Source organism: Suricata suricatta, chromosome 7 (genome assembly GCF_006229205.1).
Source record: "Suricata suricatta isolate VVHF042 chromosome 7, meerkat_22Aug2017_6uvM2_HiC, whole genome shotgun sequence".
Taxonomy (NCBI): domain Eukaryota; kingdom Metazoa; phylum Chordata; class Mammalia; order Carnivora; family Herpestidae; genus Suricata; species Suricata suricatta.
The window spans coordinates 108,891,912-108,899,155 of record NC_043706.1 but is presented as its reverse complement, the minus strand read 5'-3'; the positions used below and the strand labels follow the sequence as shown (position 1 = coordinate 108,899,155).

Here is a 7,244-nt window from a genome sequence, read left to right as displayed (position 1 = left end):
TTTTAACATAAAACTAGATAAGAACAATAAAAGAAAGAAAAATATGAGACTCTTACTTATGAACTAGAAATCCTAAGTAAAACTCTTAGCAAAAGGAATCAGCAATATATTAAGAAACACAGTTAACTCAGGAATGTAGATGATTAACTTTGTAACAGCAACTGCCCTGAGCGCCCTCTGAAGGCGCATGTCTTTCCACAGTGTCAGCTTTCTTCAGTCATAAAGCAAGGGTAATGTAATTATAAAGGCTCAGGATTCCAAATTCCATGACATTTCACCACGTGATTAACTTGGCTTCTTACAAACGCACCCCAAGCAGAACACAGACAAGTCAACACAACAAACAAGATAACACAGCAGGTAGGAGGCTAAAGAGCCAACGTGGTGAAGTCAGTCTGGTGCGCGCACATCTGAGATAAGGCCTTGGTCCGGACCAAGCCAGCGCTTGGCACTTACTGTGTCTTATGATCCAGCAGGGAAGGATCTCAGTTCTGTTCAGAGATCAGTCAGGCAAAGCCTTTGGCGGCAGCCACCTTTTTGAAGTGGTCAGACATGGAAGGGTCAGCATCTAAGGAATCTGAGAGTTTGCTGCAAAAGTCCTCTCTTTTTAAAGGGACTTAATCAGTCCTGGGCCCCTGCAGACCTTCTCTGCTCCTGCTGTTATCAGTTCTGGGATATGGTCAGCTGCTGCTGGTCTTGGTGGTATCTAGTAGCTGCAGTCCCCTCAAGTGCTTGAGTCATTGCTTGACACAGGCCCCCGCTTGACATGAGTGACTCCATCTTGCACTCTACAACCACTACTGTTAATTCACCCAGTGACATTAAAGAAGAAAAAAAATCATATGAATAGTTCAATGGAAGGGAAACAATTTTGAGAAAATCCATCACACGTTTAACTTACTAAAATTACTACAAACTAAGAATATAAGTTCCCTTCCTGATGAACATTATCTATCAAAACCCACTGCAAATAACAAACTCACTTTCGAAACATGAAAAGAAATCCCTTGTAATTCAGAAACGTTTCTAGTCAGCATTACATTGGAAGATTTTTCCAGTAATATAAGGTAAAATTTATAAAAAATAGGAAGTAGAAGAAGCATTTGGAAATTAAGAAAGAAAACTGTCACTGTTTGTAAAAAATAATAAGATAAAATAAAAAGCCCACTACAGTATTGTGAGAATCTACAGATAATTTCAGTGAGTAAAAGATGTTAGCAAGTTTTTTTTAACATGAGCTCAGTATATAAAATCAATAGTGGTCAATATACTTGAGCAACAAACAGAAAAATGTACTTTAAAAAAGGTATCATCTACAAAAGTAACAAAACTCATAAATTTCCTGAGAACAAATCAGAGGTATAATATTTACAGAGCATAGTAAAATATTCAAAAGCATATAAAAGTCTTAACTAAATGCTATCACATGTTTATGAATAGCAATCATAAATAATAAAAAGTCTATAAAATTAAGGCAGTTATAGGCCACAGGATTTTTAGGGGAACTAACAATCAAATCCAAAAATTTATATGGAGAAGTAAAGGGACAGAATAGAAACTAGAATAGAAAATAAATATATGAAAATATACTTAGTATCATGGGAATGTAAATTTAAGTAATAATGAGATCTCAGAATCATCAGTCTGACATACGGTAGGTCAGATGATATCAAATTTTTGCAAGATGTGAGGAAGGTAAATCATTTATACATTTCTAGACAGATTGTAAAAAAGCAAAAAAATATGCTCTACTAAACAGAAATTATTCTGGGTTCCTGCACTTGACAAGTTTCACATACATACATACACAAAGACATCCACACAAGGATGGTCACCGAGCACTCTTTGCAAAAACAAAACTTCAGAAAAACACAACTACCTCCCAATAACTTGCTTACTCATGCAGTGGAATGTTACAATTACTGAAGCAAACCTATGTGTCATAATACGGATAAATCTTAAAAACATTCTGTTGGATAAAAATAGAAGCTATAGAAACTTACATGTAATATGTTAACACTAATATAAAAAATGCTCAAAGGTAAAGCAGCTGCATAGTTTTACATCTATAATAACTATGTATAGCATATAGTGAAATAGCACATCCCAACTTCAGGGGAGTGGTTGCTTCTGGAAATGGAGGGAAGGATAGGTGATGGAGATTTAGCTGTTCCTGTTTCTTAAATAACAAATAAGATACTCATGAAGATTGAAACAGCCATGACAAAATATGAAAAGCTATTTTATCTCAGTGGTGAGGACATATTTTTATATGTTGAGAATTTAAAAAATATTCATACCTGTGCATAAAGCTGTATGTACATAGATTTTTATTGCAGCATTGATTGTAATTTAAAAAAATAATTAGAACCAATTGAATATCCATAAATAGTGAAATGAGTGAGTAAATTATGGTACATCATCCCCAGGAATGCTATTAATAGTGTAAACCTATACAAATGTGTATTTGATTGATTACATTGATGGCTCCAATCCTTTACTCTTCCCATCAGTCAGGGCATTCTGCCCCATTCTTTGACTCTGGGCTCAACTACAGCACTTGCATTGGCCAAAGGAATGTTATCAAACGTGACACAACCAGAAGTGAGAAAAAGTCTTGGGCACTGTGACTTGGTCTCTTGCTCCTGTAAGAACCAGGAGAACATACCTGAGCTACTTTGCTGAAGAAATGTGAGGAACAGCAGGAGGAGAGCGGAGTCATCACTGTGCTGACCATCCTGCACCAACCAGCCCCCTCCTAGCCTCCAACTGACTAGATATAGATATCGGAGACAGTCCTGCATAGATCATTTATGCTAAATCCAGAGCAATAAAAATGCTCAGCCGATCATACACTTGTGAGACAAAAATTAGTTTTCAGTCTTTTCACCAAATCAGTAAATTACAAGGAAAATTCTTTAAAAAAAATTTTTTTTAATGTTAGTTTTGAGACAGACACAGAGCACAAGCAGAGGAGGGGCAGAGGGAGAGGGAGACACAGAATCTGAAGCAGGATCCAGGCTCCAAACTGTCAGCACAGAGCCCAAAACGGGGCTCGTACCCATAAACTGGGAGATTATGACCTGCACCAAAGTTGGGCACTTAACTGACTGAACCACCCAGGCATCCCATATTACAAGGGAAATTCTGATTGGAAAATTAGTGTAATAGAGTGTTTACAATGTCATTTTTGTACTTGGAATTTTCCCTAATAATTGGTCCTTTTGACAGAAGAATAGAAATAGCATTCTCCATCATTACTTCCCCTTAAATGTCTCTTTCCCTAACTGGCTCTAAAGAGAATTGAGTATGTGCTCAGCATACTATTAAAATTCATATCTAGAAATTTACATTTGCTCATAGTTTAGAGTTAGAAAGCCTCAGCTTACATCAGAAACAAATTTCTGTAAGGACCAGTTGCTTCCAAAATATAATATTTTAATGAGCAGTTAAGAGAATTAATAACAGGGTTTTTAATGAGTCTGAAAACAGTCTCTTCATATTAAAAATGTAAATGGATTTTACAATTGTAGAATCATAAAATTGGAAGAATCCACAAGAGATTTCTGACACCCAGTACATAAGTTAAAGTTTAAAATTAGCATTCATTTTAAGATGTAAGTTAATATGTGTACCTCTATTTATCTATGCTCTCTATTTTAATATACTGTGCTATTCAGAGTACAGTCATGATTTGTTTGCCAAACTTTTGTAAAGCAGGTACTTTCTTAGCAAACAAATAGCAGACATGTTTTTCTGTTTAGGTAAATGTTAATAATCACAGCTGGTTTGGTAATTCAGTTATTCGGCAAAGACATTGTAAACTACTTGAAAAGAAACCATCTGGTTTGCAGTTGTAAAACTGAAACCAATTAAAACATTTAAATGACATTTTGTTTTTCATTTTAATCTGTAAAAATATATTTTCCAAGATCTAATTAGTGGTTGGTTTTTCTCTATTGCTTTCATAATATGAATCTGACTCTCAAATAATTTCAAGAAAGGTGTTCCTATTATTGATATTGTATTGGGACATCAGATGAATTAAATGATGAAGAACATAAAATGTACAAGCACACAGACACGAAGAGTAAAGTACACAGAATTCCTATGTATCAAACATGATAAAATAAAACAAAAAGTCTACCACTTCACAAGGATTGTTTTGTTAGGTATAGCCTAAGAACCTGATAATTTAGCTTCAGAGACTATATCTGCTTCAAAAAAAGAAAAAGAAAAATCTAGCAAGCAAGTGAGCAAGAAACAAAAAGAAAAACCATAACTAAAAGATTATAATCAGATATGCTTTCCCCCCACCCACTCTTCTTTCAAAGAGGTCAGTGATATGACCTCTTCTCTTTGACTCATAACTGTTCTTCTCACTTATAGATAATAAAAAGTACTATAATCACTCTGGGTTTCAAAGCCCTGCATTTGGTATTTAGAATGTCTAGTCTCATGTGATAGTCAAAGTATCCAACTTCGTTCAAAATTAGAGCTACACCCAGTCCCCAAAGTAGAGTGTATAGGCCTATTGTAAAAAGCCAATAAAGTGGTGAAAGGTATTCATTTTGTATCCTTTTCTCCCTAGGTCTTCAATTCTACTCCTCTGTCTTGCTAACTGTGATTATGGAAGCTTCTGTCTAGAAGACATGTCTAGAGACAATATGAAAGGACAGGCAAGGGATGGGCTGGAGCAAGAAAATTCATAATTGATCGCCCTTGTCTTAAGTTGCTTACTGTCTTTCAAGAGCTGGCATATTTTTAAAACTAACAGTTTCTCTTCTGGGAAACTTTTGCATTTGTCTGGAATGCCCTACCCTACCATTCTCCCTTTTGAGATGGTCTCTGTTCTGCAGTTCCTTTGACTAGGGTAAATGTACTCCTTTTCTGTGGTTGCTTACTCCTTCTCTGCCATTATGAATTTGGTGATTCACCGTCTCCTTTTGTAGCTTGTTTGCCCTCTTGGGGTCATGCTTGTATGCTATCCAATAAACATCTCTGTCAAATCTCTCTCTCAAGCATATATGATGAGCACAAAACACATAAGCATCCTTTCCCCCCCACACCAGGTATAGCTGAACAGTCCCAAGACAGGAGCTACATCACACTCCCATCGTACAAGCCCTGCCTTCTGCATTTCCAGGACTCCGTAACTGCAGGACTGTAGCTCAGTCTCTGAGTAATCCTGTTAGAAATCCTCTCGACTTCACACGAATAGGGAAATCCTAATTTTTGTTAAAAAAAGTCTTGCCACTAATCTCCACCCATCTCTGCTCTCTTTGTTATTTGTATTCCCAATGAGAGCTAAGGGATTTTTAGAGTCAAGAAGAATATTTACAGACATTTCCTTTGAAAATTTTCATCTTGGTCTGGCATCTCACTTTAGAATTTCATAGCCCATTCTATTCTAATATTTCAATTAAAACTTTAACATCTGGCCTCAATAGTGTTTTGTCTTTTTTTTTCATAATAATCCTGAGCTAGAGCAAATATTTAAATGCAGTACAGACAAAATATTTCCAGCTTTAAATTCATAGTACCATTACAAATACTTGACACGATATAAATCTTCTTTTCTATAATCTCTGATGTTACAGAATGAGGCATAAAAGGTTGATGAAATAAAAATGATTGGGTTCTTTTTATTGTGGCTATTGCCATTGTTGGGCTGGCACCTCCATTGACCTTCTTTGAAAAACAGTCCTATATCTTGACCATAGACATCATCATAAGACTGACGCTTGGTAACTCATAATTTGCATTAGTTCTGTTTACATGGATGGGTCTAGGAATAGTGATATGTATCCAGGTAACTCAATCAAAGTTCTCCCCCCACCCAGGGTTTTTCTGCTAATGATGATAAGAATCCCTTTCCTTCCTTATCATGAACCTCAAAATCTGAGACATCAGAGTTTCCAGCAGCCATATCCCTAACACCCAAAAAGAAGCACTGTTATCTTTCCTGTTATCTTCCTTTACCGATCCACCCTGTCATCTTTCCTAGAAATCCCCTTTTTAATTTAAGCTAATTTGAGTGCTGCTTCTATCACTGTTAGCAAAACATGGTTAAGATATTGATGATTAAGTAAGCTTGACTTTAAGGGCAACTATAATACCATTGATATTTAAAGTAGCTGTGATAATTGAAAAGGCATGAGAAAAGAATAAAAGAACATATTCTATTATTTAACTTTGAGGGGAACGAGTCGACAGTAGCAATAGAAAGCAAGCATATCATCTCAATTTCGTGATTTTGTGACACTCCAGGGGCTTATACCTCTGTTTCTTTTAGATCCTTTGTGGGGATTAAAGGCCAACGTAGCAAGTTCAAATAAACTAATGGTTAGGGAGCATTACTTTCAATTATAAAATATATATAATAGGAAGATAAATATTTAAATTTCTCTTCTCAAGAAAAACAAAACATAAGAGAACATGTAGCGCATTAATTACTTAAATCCAAACATTTCAAAATACATTTGCTTTCACCTGTTTATTACTGTCCTGATTTAAAAAAAAAAAAGACTTGAAGACACAAGGGAACAGTTGGATCGCAAACTTGCAATGATTTGAATCCCCCAAAGAGTCTCTAAAATACTTAAGGTACCTTGTGTTTATACAATCTTCTTATGAATAATTTGTTCAGTATTATTTGCTTCTGGCTTCACATACTTTTCATAGAAATTCATTTAATTCTCTCAGAATTTAGAAACCCCACATAAGTAATATGGTTTCATATTTAAATGGCTAACTGAAGTAAATTATATTCCTCATTCTGCTATTGAGTGCATTTTAGATTATGGGACTAGAAACTATGGGTTCATGTAGAGTGAAGAAAGAGTGTATCAAATTAGTAACTTCTCTGTAATCCAGGATTTCAAAATAAATTTTCTAAGTGGAGTAAAACCTTGGATTGAGAGTAACTTGTTCTGAGAGTGTTCAGTAAGACAAGCAAGCATTTCTAATCAATTTTAACTTGATAAACGGGTGATGTCTTGCAATATGAGTAGTGTGTGATGCCAAACACCACATGACCACAACTGAGCCAATAGTTCTCTTATCTCTCTTTCTCCCACCTTCTCTCTCACACTGTGATTGTAGGTAATCATCACTTATGCTCAGATGCTCGATCTCAGGCCATGTTTGGCAGAAATCAGTGGTTTTTCAGAACCCTGGAAGGTGCCCACAACTGGCAACAATGTATTTTTTGTCACTTCAGAAAACCTATGGATAGTCCTTTG

The 7,244-nt window shown here is 35.6% G+C and overlaps 1 long non-coding RNA gene across 1 annotated transcript; it reads left to right on the top strand.

The window, feature by feature from the left end:
* Positions 1 to 289: 289 nt before the first annotated feature.
* Positions 290 to 5,013, top strand: LOC115295465. The gene is made up of 2 exons (XR_003910413.1): positions 290 to 360; positions 4,592 to 5,013. It is a non-coding gene; the product is annotated as an uncharacterized LOC115295465 (long non-coding RNA).
* Positions 5,014 to 7,244: the final 2,231 nt, after the last annotated feature.